A 19,155-nucleotide genomic window follows, 5' to 3' on the forward strand; every position below is an offset into this window, starting at 1 on the left:
GGACACAGTGTCTATCAGGATCTTTCACTATTTGTGTTGCCTGGAACTGCAGAAGGTAAAATATTTTTTTCAAAAAGCATGAAAAGGACACTAATGCCTTTAAGTATAATCGGTACCTAAGTCCTGCTGGAAGGAATTCCAGTCCAAGAGCACCAGATTCATGGTCTGCACCCACGATTCCCAAAACTTATGAATGTGAAAGTCTGGAAAGGCGCCTTAGTCCTGTGTCTAAGGAAGGACCCTGAAGGATAGAGGCTACTTTGTCAACTGACATTGAAGCATTTCAGCAAGTGTTCACTTATTCCTGTGGTGTTACCTTTACCAAAAATGTTTAGAATTAGGCTTCAATTTTGGGTGGTCCTTAAAGCCAATCATTCAGGGGCCCAGCAGGAAGTGAATGGCACACTCCAGTGACTGTTCTGGAAGAGTTTAGCAAAAGGCTGTTACAACGGTGTGGGCAGAGTTCACGGAAACCAGTGAGGGACAGGGTAGTGTAACTGAAGACCTAAAATGAGCGAGGGAAAGAAGCAGCTGTGGGACCCCCAGAGAGGGGTGATGACAGTCCCCTGCCAGGAGTAGCAGCCTTCATTCTGGAGGTACAGCTGTCCTGTGGTGACTGGACAGGAGGAGAGCTCAAGGACTGAAGCCTGGGCCTCCTCCTCTTCTCACCCTCCTGTCTCCTAGCAGTGTCCCCACTCACATTGCTCGAAGCAGCCCAGGAATCAAAGATCAGGAGACCCTTTGATGTGGCCCACAGATCATGTTGCAGGACACAGGGGAGGGTAGAGTGGTCCTGAAGGACAAAGAAAAGATCCGCACTGTTACCCTACACCCCATGATCACTATTTCTGGGCACCCTGAAGCATTGTGCTTTCTCACTCAACATGCAAGATGGAATCCGAGCAGCGATCTAGTCCAACCCTTTACCTAAAATATAAGCTCACAGAGGGCAAGAATTTTATCCAGTTTTATTCATCACTGTATCCCTACTTCCCAGGATAATGCCTGGCACAGAATAAATACTTCTCAAATGAATGGTGAGATCTCTCCTCTAGTTAGTATCAACTGTTTGGAAGTAAAATCTAAATCTCCCAATGCTTAATCCTGTGCTTCTTTCTCTATGCTTTTTGTGAAAGGAACATGGGTTTTGAGTGCATTTCCCAGTAGTTGGTAGGTCTCTGTGGATACTGTCTGTACCCATTTCCTTTGAGTCGATGAAAGCCCTCCCATCTTTTATTTTTTTTTCTCTCTCTCTTTCCCTAAACCTTCCTGACCAGTGACTTTAACTCTCACCTCATGAAGCCGACTCACGGTATTTCTCTCAAGCTCTTACATGTCTTGGGAACAAAGCATCTGAATTTTCGTCCAGTGCAGAGGTCCCACTCCTGAGTGTACACTGCAATCTACTGTAGCTTTTACAAAAGACCAGACCCTGGCTCCACCCCAGAGCTTCTGATTTAGTGGGGCTGGGTGGCATCCAGGAATCTAAATGTTTCAATAATTCTGGAGATTTCAAGGTGTCCCCAGAGTTAAGAAATACTGTTCTAGTCCCTTCAACACTACATGTCAAAAATGGGATTCAATATCTTTTCTCGCAAATCAAGTTCTTTCTCCTGATTTCCCTGTTTCTGTCTTAAATCCAATATTTCCCAATCACCCATAACCAAATCCATGTTCTCTTTCACTCACTTCTTTAGGCAATTGTTGCCAAACCACAAAGCATTAGCCTCACAGGGTTTCTCCAATTCTTTACCCATAGTCAGTCTACACTGCTGACCCTGAATTTGGAACATTGTTTCTTCTACAAATAGCAGTATAAAATAGATGTTCCCACATCTTGTGGAATGCCCAGCCCAGTCTCTGTTAATGTAGATTCTGAGGGAGTTTGTTGCCAGTTTCCACCCTCCTTATTCAAGGTCAAATGACATTTATTCCATTAACAGCAACCTTGCAAGGAAATAGTATTGTCCTCATTTTATTTAAAAGCTTCAAGTTCGAAATGTGATAAAATCAAAACAGCTATTTTGTTAAGGTGACAGAATCATGGGAAAATTTTTCTTTCATTTCTCCCTCTTATTGGTGTTAAATTATTGTTTTTCATAGAAACAGAATAGATGCAATAGGAAACTCAAGGACTTACCATCTATCACAGAAGAGCAAGCCAAAATGTTAAACTAATGCAGGAGACATTTTTAATTATGTCCCCAGGATTCTGGATATAAAACCTCAGGATTAGTGTCAACAGTAGCCTCCAGGTTGTCACCTTTGCCAAGAAAGCAATCAACTTATTGAGGTCATGACATCTTCCATTTATTTACCCTTCCAATGACCTACAAGGCCCTGGGTGATTCGTGTCCCCTGCCACCTTCCTTTCCCTACTGTCCCTTTGCCCCCTGAGCCACACGGGCCTCTGGCTGGCTGTTGAAATGTGCCTGACCCCTCTGAGCATGGACTTTGGCCCTTGCAGGTTCCTCTCCTGGCTCGTCTTCCCCCGGGCAGGCCTCCTGCTTCACCCCTGCTGTCTGCACTTCATTGTCCTCTTGAGACCTTCCCCAGTAACCTCATCTGGAACTCATGTCCACCTCTCCCTGCTCCCTGCTCCTTCTCACTTCTAGTTTTCTCCAGAGTACTTACTTTTGTCTACGGGTCTATAGCGACGTGATAGTAGCAAACCTTCTAGAGACTCATTACATGCTGGGCCTGTTCTAAGAGCTTTACATGTGCTCACTCATTTAATCCACAGCCCTTTAGGACTTGGGCCAAAAGACAGACAGAAAATGAAACCTGGGTCTCCTCCTGATCCCATTTCACAGATGAGGAAACTGAGGCACTAAGAAATTACAAAATGACTCAAAGTTGTAAAATGACTGAATAGTGGAGCCAGGACTTAGGCACCAGGCAGTCTGACTTGAGAGTCCACAGTCTTACCAACCATGCTTTCATTACTTAACCTATTTACTCTGTTTATTTTGAGTCTCCCCCTCTATATCATAAACTCTCCAAGGCTGGGAATTTGTAATTTTTTAATCAATATATCCTCGGTTCTCATGAGCCCCTGGCCCATGGTAGATGTCTAACATTTCTGTCTAATTAATTCGTCAACTAATAACCTCTCTTATTCCCTTCAGTTGCTGATACAGTCCCACCTACCTAAGTGCCCAGTTGATATTCTTTAACATAAGTAAATTCCTAGGTGTGTTTCTCTAACCATATTGCCCTGTTGTCTGCTCTAAGAGGAAGCACATAAGCAAATGTTATGTGGAAATTTTCTCTTTTGAACAAAGTCCCAAAGGCCAATAACAATCAATGCCAAGGGCCCCTCGTTCCCAAACGAAGGACCTGGCTAGTGAAGCAAGAGAAGGAAGAAGGTTGGAACTTCTTTCCAAAGCCAGATCATCTCGGGAAGCTAATGGACAGAGGCTGGATTCTGCTGTGCAGCAACGGCTGCCTCTGGGAGACTTGTGTCAGCCTCCATCTCTGTGGTCTGAACTACAGGCAGAAGCCACTCCTCAACACTTAGGTTGGAGGTCTACAGTTATCTCAGCCTGTGGGCAGGGAAACTGGGTGAACAGGAGTCTTTCCTTCCCAGGCCTCAGCATGGCCATGCATGCAAACACAAGTCCATGTGTGAGCGCACACACACACACACACACACACACACAACCAGCAGTATACTCTGTGATCCAGTACACTTTTTTAACCCAGATGGCCAGGAAACCATCTGAGCTGAATTTTTAGGACCCTACAGTCTTCATAACACCAGACCTCTCCGATTCTTACCCCTAGAACCACACCTGCCACGAAACGATCCTGATGTTCCATCTTAGTCCACAAGGACAGGGACTGGATTTGAAAAATACGTTTTAATTCACAGTCGCCCTATTTATTCTTCCATACCAGCCTTAGCCAGCCCCCAAGCTGGAATCCCCATACCACTGAAGACAAGAACCACGATGGAGACCAGAATCACTTTCCTGCAACGCCTGTCGTACTTGGCGTTAAGCAAGGTCGAAACGCCAAATCAGAAGGCCTCCAGCCTCTAAGAACGTGTTTGGTTAACATGGAGCTACTTCAGCAGCGCCTCATCCAATCTTTGCAGAAGAGCTCAGGCTGAATAACAGTTTTGTCCATCAAAGCTGGGCAGCCTGCCCTTCCCCAGTGTAGCTCTCCAGATACAGTCTCCATCTCTGGGCAGCTGCTGGCTTGCGTCACCATCTGTCAAGCTGGCCCTCTGCCCACCAGGGAAAATGAGCCTGTGGTTTATTACACCCAGAGAAGGTGGCCAGAAAGACTAGGATTTTCTAGATTAGTCGCATTGCATTTCCACATCCATTCCTCTTGCTCGAAGCTGTTGCTAATCATACCTGCTGAAAAATGTACCTGTGGAAGAATCTGCATCCACACCCAAAGATGGCAGCCACGGCCATTCTTCCTGAGCTGGGTTCCTCATGAAAGTAAGCCTACTGCTTTGGGGTTGGTTCTTTTCTTTTTTTGTTTCATTTGGGTTTTGGTTTGGTTTGGTCCTGAGGATCAAACCGAGGGCCTCAGGCATGCTAAGCTTTACCACATTAAGTTACACCCCAGAAAGTAAGGCTTCTGAAAGCTCTTCTCCATCTGGGTCCTGTATCCCTACCATTACATTATCCCAAAATCACCTGCAAAGAATTGGCCAATATGTAAGAATTGGACCAAGCTGGCCTGGTTTTCTCCTTGTGAACCATGACTACATATCTGTATGACAGAAATAACTAGAACACGGCACCACTGTGTATTTCCTTCAACTGTCAATTTGCTTCATGTCATAGATATTCAAATGAGGGGAAATCAGTGTACAGAGGTGACGCTGCCCCCAACACCCAATAAGCCACATTCCCATCAACTTGGTTTCCATCTTAGGGCAGAATGTTTGCCATCTGGTGGGGGGTGGGGTTTAGGAGGCAGAAGGGGAAAAGAGGGGTAAAGAAAGGATATTCATTAAACAGAACTGTTGGCAATCAAATAAGGATCATGATGAACTTGCCCTTATGTACTATTTAATAAAAAAATGAAAGAAATACACATTGTCTAGGACACTTCAGGCCTCAATAAAGCTCCCATGGTTGATGCAACCCTACTGAGCTAATCAGGTAACATTTAGGAAACTGAACACAAACTTACTGTTCCCATAGTGTGAGTTAAGAGTCAAGTAACTTCAGTGTTTCTCTTATAAAACACGGTGCCAATTGGGGTGCTGGTAATGGAATCAAGTAATGGGTCACTCCAGGCATAGACCCTTCGAGGAAACCTGCAATGAATCTGGCTTAGCCGATTTACAGTCCAACACAATAGCCTGTGGGAACAACCTTTCTGGAAGACCAATAGCACAACACCAGGCCTCAGAGGAACCTTGGCCTTATGGTACTGTGATACCATAGGAAGTAACTCACATCTAAGTCAATTCTCCGTGAATTTCTACTTCTATCACAGAAGAGAATTATACTGAGAGAGAGAGAGAGAAAGGCAGGAACAACACCCACTGACCTCCTTCCAATGCCAGTGGGTCAGAGGAATTGGGCTCTGCACAGAGAAAGCATGATACTATTTTTAGGAGCACACCTGGGCAGGGAAAGAGTCACTTCAACACTTGCATTATCCAAACCACTGCACTTTAGAGCACTCCTTTGATCCTGCAGCTATTCTCTACTTCCTTTTCCTGTTGGGTACTTTCAAGATACTAATTTATTTATCCGTGCTTCAGTGAGACCTGAGTTTACGATGGTCAATAAACTGCATTGCTGTTAAATGATGCAAGCTTTCTGCTGAGGAGCACTGCCAAACAGAGGCAAGAGGCTCACAGTGCTGGAATTCTTCTCCCGTTGCACAGACAAGTCCCTGGAACACGCTTAATTGTCTATGGCACAGACCACTGTCCACAGTGTGCTGGGCTGAGACAGTACAATTTGCCCGCTTTCCAAATTCTGAGAAATCTGACTAAAGCTATCATATTGGAGGCCATAAAATATATTTCCACCCATTAAGCAAGCCAGGAAATCATTTCTTCCTTTCCCTGATCTTCTGTACATGAATTAAAATACAAAATAGGCAGAGTATACATTATGAAATAGCACTTTTTACAACTTCGGTTTACCTACTTTAAAACACGTTCCTACTCAAACATCAATGATGTATTATCAGAACATTGTGTCATGGTCTCTTTCTGTCCTTAAGAGAAATGAGTTCTGGATCATTGGCAGACTTTCTAAATGGGCTAAATAACCTTAAAGATGTTGGACTGGACAGGAATGTGCTGCTGGAAAGGCAGTGGCTCATTCTAACCCACATCCTCACCACCACCCTTTGATGCACATCTGAATACTTCAAGCTGACTTGGGTTCTTGTGTAGGAACAAATCTCTTCCAATAGCCACATTCATAGTTTGCCTCTTAACCTTGGGTCTTAACCTTGCCAAGGGTCTTAACCTTGCTTCCAAAACTTTCTCCCACGTCTTTCTTATTTATTCTCATCACTGAGGCTTTGAGCTTCCAAGAAAACATCTACAAAAGGCCCTTCTCTCCTGACCTGCTTATCTTCTGCCCAAACCCAGAAGAGTGCTTTGAACCACTTAGCAGACAAAGCACTTTGGATTATCTTGTGCCGTGTATGTGTGAATGTGAGGGTGTAAGTGAGTGTGCGTGTGTATGTGTGAGCGCATGTGCGTGTGTTAGTCTGTTTGGACTGCTATAACAAAATCCCACCAACTGTATAACTTATAAGCTACAAAAATTTATTTATTTCTTAAAATACTAGAGGCTGGGAAGTGTAAGATCAGGATAGCAGGAGATTCAGTGTCTGGAGTGGGAGATGTCCTCATAGGTGACATCTTCTCACTAAAATTTCACGTGGCAAAATGGGCAAGGGGGTCTCTCTGGCCTCTTGTACAGGGGCACTAACCCCATTCACGAGGGCCCCACCTTCATGACTTCATCGTCTCTGGAAGCCCCCACCTCCCATCCACCACCGTGGAGTCTAGGACTTCAACATATGAATTTGGGGAAGACATGAGCATCAGACCAAAGAGGAGAAGGAGATAGAGAGATAGAGATGGAGATAGAGAGAGAGAGAGAGAGATAAGAGAGAAAGAGAGAGAGAGAGAGATTTCTCTAGCTAGGTCTTCAGATGCCAGAATTCTATTATTTATCTTTCATATCCCTGCTGGCCTGGGGACTCTCAGAGAGTAGATGATCAAAGCAATGTGATCAAGTGACCTGGATGATGGAGAGAAGGGAAGCCTCTCATGAAATCTTAAAAGTCACTTCCAGTGATGCCCCTCGCGTGAAATCTTCCACAACACCCGGCACACTTCAGTCATGTGAAAGTCCCCTTTCCTTTGAGCTTCTGGAACACAGGGCTTCTTCCTTCTCAGCCACTCAGGACTCACACTGTGCCTTGTGACACGCTTGCTTGTGCACGTTCCTCCTCCCAACTGTATTTGTGAAGTGCTGCTGGGTACGGTGGTCCTAGTAGCTTACATATAATACCTCTGGTCCATCAATGACCATTCCACGGAGATGCTTCTACCTCCACTCTAAAAAGGAGAAAACCGTTAACTTACATAGATCAGAACAACATAGGGTGGATAAGAAGCTGCGCAGCGATGCTGATAGCAGGGCGAACTTCTCCCCTCTCCTAGTGTTTTCCTTCACGGAAGGGAGCCAGTTGTATCTGGTCCTCTCTGTCTCCTTACCCCTTCCTCCCCCAGAGACACTGCATCTCCATGCCATGGCTTAGTTCGGAAGGAGCAGCTGGATGATGCTTTGCTCTTCTCATCTCTTTTCTTCCCTTCTCGCTTCCATTCCTCTTGTGCAGAGAACACATGTTCTCTGCTCCTAAACACCGTAAGTCTTTTGGAAGTAGCTTCAGTTCCAATGGCCAAAGGCATGGGGGTCTATTTGAGGTGGGGAATACAACCTCAAATGCTGCAATATCTGGCATAGTACATCCAATCTTAGGAGAGAAACAAGACATAAAATTTCAGAGGAGCAGAACATACATTGAATAACCGAGCCAGAGAAATGGCTTTGAGCTTTGGATCTTAGCATCTGAGCAGGTGTGTTAAACTGGGAAGCATTAGAGGCTTGAACACAATGGTTAATACAAATGTGCAATTGGATTTTAACTGCTGCAGCCTGGGCGGAAGCTTTAAGCCTGAGGCTACATAGCATTTTGACCTTGGTAAGCGACTGCAGCTTATGTGGGATTCGTCCACAGGCCATTGACTGTGGTTGATTGCACAGTGCAAAACACTGATAAGGCACATGGACCTCAGTAGAAGAGCTAGGCAGTGCAGGGACCAGCACAGGCACAGGGGACCACGTAGCCACGCAGAAGCACCAGGCCTCCAGTTGTGATGGCAGGGCACCTCAGCCAGAGTTCATGCAGGCGTCCTCCATAATGGAACCTCCCGGAGCCTCTTGAGCCAGCACTGGCCCTCCAGGGCTCAGCAAAGGTGTGGCTATTATCAGGTGATGTTGGCCTCCGAGTACAGGTGCTCCAGTCCCTTGACCTACACAGTTGCAAGCTTTTCTGAGCAGGTGCTGTTAGGGCAAAGATTCAGCCATGGAGGAGATCTCTGAGACATTAGGGTTCAGAAGCCATTTACTGTTTTTAAATTGCAGTGCTAGAGAATTCCATTTGTATCACAGGGCACTAGGTGAGGTTCTAGCTTTAAATTGTTAGTGCCAGGCATAAGAAGGCAAAGCAAATAGGGAATGCAGGTTAGGAGGGAGGTGATAAATGTACTGAATGGCAAAGACAGGAAGATCAACTACTGCAGATGGGGATTACAATCTTTGCAAATTTATAAACATTACAAGGATGCAGCAATGCCTCAAAAGCTACCCTATGGGATGAAGAGGTGCGTGTATGGATTTTCCTCCTAGATATGGTAAATGCCATTGCTAGGAGAACATTTTCCCAATTGAGTTTAAGTTCAAAGTCCATGAATTCTAGACAACCAGCACTGTCTGGAGAGGACAGAAGTCGGATGCTTTTCTTCAACCACCTTCTCCCGGATTCATCCGATTCCCTGTTTTATTGTGGCAGACTGTTTTGCTCTATTCTAGAAACCTGGTTTTGCTGGGGAAAGTTTCCCCTGGAGTTAAAGATTGGCTACTTTGCCCAGTTTGGTGAGTGTGGGTAGGGGCTGTGATATTGTTACCTAAGTCCTGAGCTGGAGGCCTGACCCTGGGGAGCCAATCAATCAGGTCCAGTCACTGGCCCCAAAAAACAAGCAGAAAAGGTAATTCTCTAAAGCATGAAAGGAACTTTAATCAGTGTAGCTCACTGGAAGTTCAAGGGAACCCATGTCCTTAGCCCTGTCTTCAAGGTCCAGTGACTTTGAGGTTTTATAGAAAGAGGAATGAGGACAACGGTGCGGGTCCACGTGCCCAGAGGGACCACAGAGCTGCCAAAGGAGGTGATCTTGATCAGGGGCGTCTACCCATCATTGCCTCAGCACTGGCCAAACAGGCTCCCTGGTGAGGAAGTCGCTGTTGCCTTGAGGGGTAGCCGCCACCCATCCCAAGACGTTCATCAGAGCAGACCTTGTTCCTAGGGGCCAAGGTGACTGGGGGATGGGGACAGAGGCAGCATGGGGTCAGAGACACCAAGTCTTTACTCCTGCTTTTAGCTACCCACTGACATTTGCAGGCAAAAGTGAAGAGCCTTGAGTTCTTATGACAATGTGCCCTATTAATGCTTTAAAGTCTTTTAAAAGAAGGGCAGTGAACCTAAAACTCCTCTAAAAAAACAAAGTTTTCATTGAAAAGAATGTGGAGAAAGTCAGGGATCAATAAAGAAGGCACTTGGGGAATCTGACTGAAATAATGTCACCTTTGTAGCCTCAGGGATATATTCATACCAAATAGAAAGCCAACAGGCCACTAAAGGGTCCCCAAGCCCTTGTGGAGGTGAGAGAGGCCTGCCAGATCAAAACAGTTTTCATAATAAGGGTAAGATGGCATTTGCTTTTTCTAACTTGTTAACATTTATACTGATGGAGGCAGAGTAGTAACTGCTGGCCTTTAGCACAGCACTGGTGGGATGAAGGATGATACCCAAATCTGACACATCAACCTTTGAGAAAATACCAGAAGGAGGAAGTTCTCTCTGACCTCCTCCTGCCCTTCATCCTTAGAGAACACTATAAAAACTAGAAAGGATTCCCTGACTTCCCTCTAAAGCAGGTCATGAGACACAGGTGAGAGATGCCCCCAGGTAAGGAGCATTCTCACCTGTGAAGACACAGGAACTAGAGGAGAATCTGGAGGATCAGGTGGTGAGTGCAGGCAGTTCATCACCAGATCATACCCTTTTGTCCAGTTGTCCTGCTCTACAACCCCCCTTCCTCATTGAACTTGGCATAAAAGTCGATAGCGGCCTCTGAGTACAGGAGCTACCGTCGCGAGCAGTAAGAGAGGAATCGAGTTTGATCCCAACAAGTGGATTTTATTCACACAGTGCACACTCAACTCAACACTCCTAATAATAGCAAGTCACCAATACATTGAAGATTCACTCCCTTGTTCACCTAGAGTCCAATCCCCATGGACTTACTCAGTTCAATGTCTCTTAGCCAAGAAGTCAATCAACAAGACCGAGGGGATTCTTCTCAGCCATAGCCTCTCTCAGCTCCTCAGATGTCTTCAGATGTCTGATGAGTTGGAGGCTGGATGGCAGTCATCGTCACAGGAGCGGTGATCAGTCATCTGGCCTTGGTGACAACGGTCGATCAGCAATCAGCGATAGTGTGGACAGCAGCGGGGTCAGTCAAGAGACAGAGCGACATGGAGTCCTCTGGTCACAGTGCTGCTGATAGTTTGCTCCAAGTCCAGGGGTTTAAGTAGTGATTCTCACCCAGTCATGCTCTGGTCTTCATAAAGACCAGAACACGACTAGACTAGAGCCCCCACTCAAATCATAGATAAAGGTTCATATCGGCATTGTTCAGAAGTGTCATCCTGCCACACAGCAAGTTTGTCACCAGTCACCTTTAATGATTTTAGTTTTACAAGTCCAGGCAAATGCCAAATACAGCTTATTATTACTACATAACACACAACTATAGCAATTCCTATTGTTTCCTTGTCTCATTACAGCTACTGTGTCTTGACCTACAATGTTTCCCTGTTTCTTTGGGTCTTCATTTACTTAGGAAGGCCTTTGCATTCGCATAAAACATTAAATCAATTTGTATGCTTTTTTTCTAATTAATCTGTCTTTTTCATAAAAGTCTCAGCTTGAACTTTGCAATGAATGAGAAAAAGATCTTACTTTTTCTCCCCTACGGCACCCAACTGTACTATCAGTCAATGAATTCTTTGCTACCACACGCACACAAAAATTTTTGAAAATAAAAAAGCCACTTTAATTTGAGAGTGTCCTCAATGAAATTGTGAAAATTGATTTTATTAAACCTCGCCCATTAAGTACACATCCTTTAAATATTCAATGTGACAAAATAGGAATCTGCATAGATCACATTTGCAGTTGCCTCAGTGTGGAGTTGCCTCCAGGACAAACACTGTGCAATTAAGGATTAAGGCTGAACTAGCCTTTTCTCCTCCTCCTCCTTTTCCTTCTCCTCCTCCTTTATTTTAGTGAAGATATTTTTAAGGGCACTCCTGTGGGTATTTTCCAACTGTCTCTTCAACAACCAACTAGTAGAGACTATCAGCTCAAAAACAAAAAAAACAACAACAACAACAACAAAAAAAAAACAGCTAATAAGAGTTGTCACCAATGATGAAATTCCAGCTTTCAAGCAAAAATTAGTCTTTCAAAAAATGTATTCTTACCACCCTGAGCTTCACAGGCTTTTGTGACTAGATGGGTGATGATATCAACACATGTGACTTTTTGATAATGTGTCAACACTGGGTAGATCTGCCTAACTCAGTGAACCAATAATTCCCAAATGGCCAATGTGTGGTGATGATAAAGTTATGCAAGGGTGAAAGATCCTTTCAAAATGCAAGATACTCCATTAGATTTTAACATAGTAAAGTAGGAGAAGTTCACTGATAAGCAGACCCCATATTGCAACTAACTTTTAAGAAAGTACCACCTGTGGAGTATTATTAATCTAATATCAAGAAAGGAAATCCATAATTTTCTTTCTTTTTTTCAATTTTCTTTTGAAACAGGTACAAAAATATACCTCCCAGTGGGTGTAGTGGTGCACACCTATAATCCCAGCAACTTGAGAGGCTGAGGCAAGAGGATCGCAAGTTCAAGGCCAGCCTCAGCAACTTAGTGAGGCCCTGTCTCAAAATAAAAAATAAAAAGAGCTATGGATGTGGCTCAGTGATTAAGTGCACCTTGGTTCCAAGAAAAAAACTAAAAAAACACCTCCCTTTTCCCCAGTTCCAAGAAAAAAACTAAAAAAACACCTCCCTTTTCCCCAGTTCCAAGAAAAAAACTAAAAAAACACCTCCCTTTTCCCCCTGCATATCTATGAGAGGTCTATGAGAGGTTTGACTTCTTCAGGGTTTTCAAAGATGAAAACATGGTACAGCAGATCAAATGCAAAAGCAGATACAAGAATACAGTGTCTTCTATTAAACCAAATATGAAAAACATTAACAGAAAAAACACTTTTTCCCTATATTTTAATTGACAAATCATTTTATATGTCTATGAAATAAAAATTATATTTATTGCATGTGTATAATGGTAAATTTCACATGCACTATGAAATTATAAATAAAAATAATTAGCATATCTGTCATCTCACTTATCATTTCTTTGTGATGAGAACAATCAAAATCCATTATTTGAGAAATTTTGAAATATATGTTATTATTAAATGTGGTCACCAAGTCATGAAATAGATCACTAAAATTTATTTCTCTTATCCAATTGAGATTCCACATCCTTTGACTAACATCTCCCCTTTTCCCATTTTACAAATGAATATTGTCTGTAAGTTGTAATTGAGTTTATTTTGTTTTGTTTTAAGTGAATTAATAAGTATTCTTAATGTTTCAATTTTAATTTCCAATATAAAAAATGGCGATAAGAACTTTGGTGTCCTCAAAAATTGTTCAGGGTTTAAAGAGGTCCTTGAATTAAAAAGTTTAAGAACTGCTGACACAGGTGATGAAAAACTTCCAGGCTAAAATAAATAGCCAGAATGAGAATGAGTGACGAAGGATCTGTAATATTTTAATTTTTTACTCACACAGAAAACAGAATTTACTTTCAGATGTTAATTCTCGTATGCTTTAACTTTAAGCTGCAAGAAGATTTAGTCAGTGAAATCTAATTTCTTGCTCATAAATTTATAATGGGAGAAGGTGTGCAGTCAAATTTGGGACATCTATGTTGTACTGTGTTATTGTACTTTGTCCTGATGCAGTCATTTAATTTCATCTCGGAGTCTCTGAATTGGAGACCCTACAATGAGTTGAATTGGACAATATGGCTGATGATAATTTGGAATGGAAATGAAAGAAGAGTTACAATTTCTGTCTTGGCTTCAATTTCACTGATTTTAGAGTGGCCTTGGCTCTGATTTCACTAATCTGCCTTTTTGACTCATTCCAGATACTTCTGGGAACAAACTTTGTCCTTCCCTGAAAGAGGAGGCAGCAGGAGCAGCGTCCGGAGGGCAGCAGGAGGCCTGTCCTGAGACCAACTGATCTCTTCCTGGGTGGGAAATGAACACCCCCATAACGTGTTCAGGGACAATGTCCTTTCTCCACCAAGGAAGCTTCCTTTCCTACAGGTGGAGTGTCCTGAGCACACACTTCTACTTTCATCCCCTAATGAACAATTTTTGGTGTAAAAGTCTGCCTAATTCTCTAGTTCAGAATTAGGACATCGACTAGCCTGCAGACATAAGCCAAATCATTTTATTCTCCAAAATTATTTCATCTGTGGAAGTAGTGATATACTGTCTCCTGTTAGTTGCCTTACTTTCTTGTCTTATCTCTCAGGTGTCTCAAAATCGAGGCTGGGAAGTCGGAATGATCAACTTGGCTGCCTCAATGCCACAAGACTACACTCAGGTCCACTGGACCCCAGAGACCATGCCCCTTCCACTTCATCGCTCTGCTCTGCCTTGTGTTTTTCCATAGCCCAGTACCTTGGGCTGGGTCTGTAGCTCAGTGGTAGAGCATTTCCCTAGCACGTGTGAGGCACTGGGTACACTCCTTGGTACCACATAAAATAAATAAATTAATTAAATAAAGGCATTGTGTTCATCTATAACTAAAAAAAAAAAATTTTAAAGGACCAGTATCTTTACTAATAAATATTTGTGGAATGCATGCTAAATGAATGAATGAAAGAAAAAAAGAAAGAAATACTATCCCAGCATGACATTGTGGAAATTCCTTAAAAGCAAGCAAAATATTTCTGATTTCAAGTGATGGTTAGAGCTTATAAAGTAAATGTAGTTATTCAGAATTAGTGGCCTTCTTTATATTAAGAAGGCAAAAGGCCATGAGAGAGAGAATAATACAACATGCTGAGACACGGCAAGAGCAATCATCAGAACTCCATCATCCCACTCCAAATTAATTAACTTCATTTAAATGAGATGTAAATATCTCTAAAAGAAAACTCCCAGTTGCCCACAGATAATCTACACTCTATATCTGTTGCTAATGTAGGCAATGCACTTTTCTTCTTTGGCCATATTTCAAGAAAAATAAAATTTTATGCCAGTTTCTTCACAGGTAATTAGTTCATTGTGTGCATGTTTGTATATTAAAAACAGTATTTAGTATCACCATCTATGTGCAAAGATATATTGAGAAGATACATGTAAAAACCCAAAAACCCATAATGCATTGTTCCGACACTAGTTATATTGTTCCATAACAACTTACTTTGAAAGTAGTGGTTTAAAACAATGATATTTATTAATTCACCCAGCATAAGTGGGTAAGGAATTTGCAACTTAACTAGTAGAACTTTGAAATCTCTCCTGAACCTGTAGTCAATATGGCGGCAGAGCTGTAGCCATCTGAAAAATTGACAGGGACTAGAAGATTTGCTTCCCAGGTGGTTTGCTTATACAAACACTAGCAGGAAGCTTTGATTCCTTAACACATGGACCTCTCATGACATATCATCTGGCTTCCCCCAGTACGAGTGATACAAGAGCAAGAGTTTGGAACCATGTCTTTTATGACCTAACCTTGCAAGTCACACACTGTCATTTTCACAATATCCTATTGGTTACATAGTTCATCCTCTCTAACATGGGAGGGGACTATACAGGAAGGAAAAACAGGAAGTAAGGACCAGGGTGAGCTATTTGGATACTGGCGACCACAGTTTTTATCACTTTCTCTAGTCTTATCATGAAGAAAAACTAAGCTCATGAAAAATGATTAAGTAACATGTGACAGCAATACAGAGGGTGGCAAATGATAGGGTCTGTCTTTTCTGAATTTTGTTGATGTATTATAGTCACATGGGAATGCCCAGAATTTGACAGTCAACTAGATCCTCAGGAAAGATTAATTCAAGAAGGTCTCAGAGGAAGGGAAATTATTTATTGAACAAAATTCATTGAGATCCTACTAAATACTGGGTACCAGACTGACTACATAGACATTAGATACATAAATCCCACCATAATGAGAAAATCAAGCATGTGAACCTATAATTGTAGGGTATGTGTAATAAGGCAGTGTAATTGTAGTGTAATATACCAATGGCACAATGATAGGAATATACGCTTCATGCATGGATTGAGGAGAAAAGCTAACTTAGCAGGACATGAAAGCATCAGGAAAGACTTCCTGGAGGAAGTGATATCTAATCTCAGCTTTAAAGGAAAACCTTAAGGACAGCCAGCCATTCTGTCCAGAGGAAACAGCATTAAAGAAGTTACAAAGGTAAGAAATGGCATGAGATGTACAAGAATATGACTCTGTAGTGTTGATGAATAAAACAGGGATTTGTGGAATGCAGAGTCAGAGAAGTAGGCAGGCCACTTGTGGAGAGTCAGGGACTGGCTCTCTAAGATGGTAGGTAATGGGAAGTCTCTGATTTTTCCTCTTGAGAGGAGTGACATGGTCAGATCATCATTTTAGAATATTCTAGCAGCGTTGTATAGAATGATCTGAAGAAAACAAGATTATGGAGAGATAGACCAATTAGAAAAACACTTGCTCAAGATATGAATGGAGAGAAGAGGAATAAAACACTAAGACAATAGCAATCTGCAAGGGAATGAAAAGACACATTTGTAAACTAATAATGGATCCAATGCCAGGGACAACCAGCAAAAGATAATAGGTGTAGGGCTGGGGTTGTGGCTCAGTGGAAGAGCACTTGCCTAGCATGTGTGAGGCACTGGGTTCAATTCTCAGTTCCACATATAAATAAAGGAATATAATAAAAATCTATCAACATTGAAAAATATTTTTAAAAGATAATAGGTGTATTTTCCAGTAGTAAGATAAAGGACAGTAATCAAAGTAACATAAAGTAAAGGAAGAGGAAATGACGCTGCCAGTCTGTCTTCCCAGGCTGAGAGGGGATATTTCAGAGGCTGGTCGCTGGATGCCTAGTGTGTTCAGTTAGGTATCTTGGAAGAATGGGCCCATTTGGGACTACCTCAACTTTGGAGGTTGAACAATAACTGTAAGAGGAAAGAGTAACCATCTGACAATAAAAATCAAACCACAAAGCATCTGCAGGTGGCTGCTGATTTCTGAGCTCCTCTAGTAAATCAAGCGTCAAGACCTTTCCTTGCACACTGGCTTCTCACATTTCCCTCTTTCACCTGGGGGAGTCCGCCGTGTAAAGGTAAACCAGGAGATTTGGCATTATCTCAGGTAGAGAGATGCCTGTACTGCCTCCTCTGAGAGCAAGATCTCTGCCTCCAATTTCTGTAATTTCCACATCAGGAAATGCTATTTGGTTCTTTTTCAAATATATCCAGTAAATGTTGACATCTTATTTCTTCATCATATTTTTAATATTTTCTTTCATTAAAACATATTGAACACACTTCATATTTGGTTTCTGATCATTTTAATGTTCAGTGGCTTCACTTCTTTGCTTTTTTTGCTGCTGAGTTGTACTTAGTTGTACTGAGTTGTACTTAGCTTGCTTTTGCTTGATTTATTTTTAAATTACGAACCCATTTTCTTTAAGACTTTATCTGTGGGAATTCTTTGAGGCCATAGTTTAAAGAGTGCTCATCTACAGAGTGTTTGATTTGTTTCTGCCAGGCTTCCGGGGGCACTACCAACCTAAGACTACTTTAAACTAGATTTTCTACAACCAAACAGGCAAAGAGACTTTGGTCTCAGAGCCTTGTGATTACAGAATTGTGTTTAGAAATTATTAGGAGAAAACCAATCCACTAAAAGCCGAGATTGAGACAGGCATGCATGGCCAATATTATCTCCAACATCTTTACCAGCAAGGCAAGTTAATTTTTTTTTTTATTCATCTACTTTTTATTGCTAGATTTACGCAGGAACTCTGACTTGACCCTCTTTGCCTGTTTGGGGATCAGGATTTCTCTCCCATCCCTGCATATGTGTCCCATTAACACTTGGAAAACCGGCCCCAGGTTTTCTCCAGCACTACTTCCTTGCTCTTTTGTGTTTGTACTTTCAAGAGTTTTCTAGAAGGACCCTGAGAAATGCCTTTACTTTCTCCCAGCTCTATCTGTTTTATAAGACATCTGAAAGCTTGACCTTTTTAAGATGATACTTTTAAGTGTGCTGTACTGGAAGAGGTCCTCTGAACATCTACACTGCCAATCTGCAGAGACTAGAAGTTAGAACTACAGTCTTGAATGTGTCACAAAGAAGACAAGTCATTTACTTATGCCTTATAGTTGAGATTTAATCAATAGAAAAGACAGCTGGAATAAAGGAGTTAAGAAGACTAAGCTGCCATTTGTTCCACATGGTCTACCAAAAGGGGACATAAAGGAGCCAGAAGGACATTAGATAAGTCAATATTGGAGTGTTACTAGGAAGCAGTAAAGTGTTAAAGGATGCAGCTGTTAGGCAATGTCTCAGACAACAACAAGTACATGAAACTGAGGTGACCACTTCCTTAGTTACGGAAGAGCTATGCCGATGGGCACAGCTTCTTGGAGAAGGTTAGGTAGGCAATTCTACACAGGGTACTGGGAAAGTGCAGAATTCAGGGACTGGCATTTTCAGAGACAGAAGAGGGGCGATGGACACTGTGGAGGTTTAGTTCTCGCTGATGGGTCACCTGGGAAGCCAGTTTGCTGGAGTGAGTCCACTCCCTATCAGCTGGCTTTCCAAAGCAAGAGGCTGATGTTGATTTGCTGGCTTTCAGAAGCATATTAACTGAGAGGAGTTGTTGATTGATTAAATAGACTTACACTGGTTCTGATGGCTCCATGGCTATAAAATGAGCTTTTTGGAAAAACAAGCAGGCTTAACATCTACTTTGGTGGCTTCTTGTTACCACGGTTACAGGATAATTAGTCTTTTCCTAAGAGTGTGGGAACTTTTTTATTGCCAAAAGAAAATGTCACCAAGAAAAATATGCAAAAATTTGTAGAACAAATCTCAATAAAATGTCTGTATTTTTAGATAGGACTAAAATCCTCAAATAAACATTAACCTACCACAGCCTCAATTAACCACATACATGTGTATATTTATACATATGCATATTAATTGCAGGAATAAGAAGCAATGACCAAAAAATAAATAAAAAGTTGTGCCCTCAGTTGATTGTTTCTCACAAACCATGCATCATTATACAACTCAATTAACCAAATAGAAAAAATGGACTCAGACATCTCATTTCCCAACGACTTTAATACCAACTACGTAGAAATTAAAATACATTGATATATCTCTAAGTAGAGATGCTGAAAGTACATATCTTAGCATTATATTTTGTCCAAACCATATTACCCTACAGCAATTACTAGCACATGCCAGACACCTGGGCGCACACCTGTAATACCAGAGACTGGGAGGATCCCAAGTTCAGGGACAGCCTGGGTGACTTAGTGAGACCCTGTGTAAAATAAAAAGTAAAAAGGGCTGGGAATATAGCTCACTAGTAGGGTCACTGGGTTCAATCCTCATGCTAGGAAAAAGAAGGAGAAAGAGGAGGAGGAGGAGGAGGAGGTGGAGAAGGAGCACAATC

The sequence above is a fragment of the Sciurus carolinensis genome, chromosome 6 (assembly GCF_902686445.1).
Source record: "Sciurus carolinensis chromosome 6, mSciCar1.2, whole genome shotgun sequence".
Classification (NCBI taxonomy): Eukaryota; Metazoa; Chordata; class Mammalia; order Rodentia; family Sciuridae; genus Sciurus; species Sciurus carolinensis.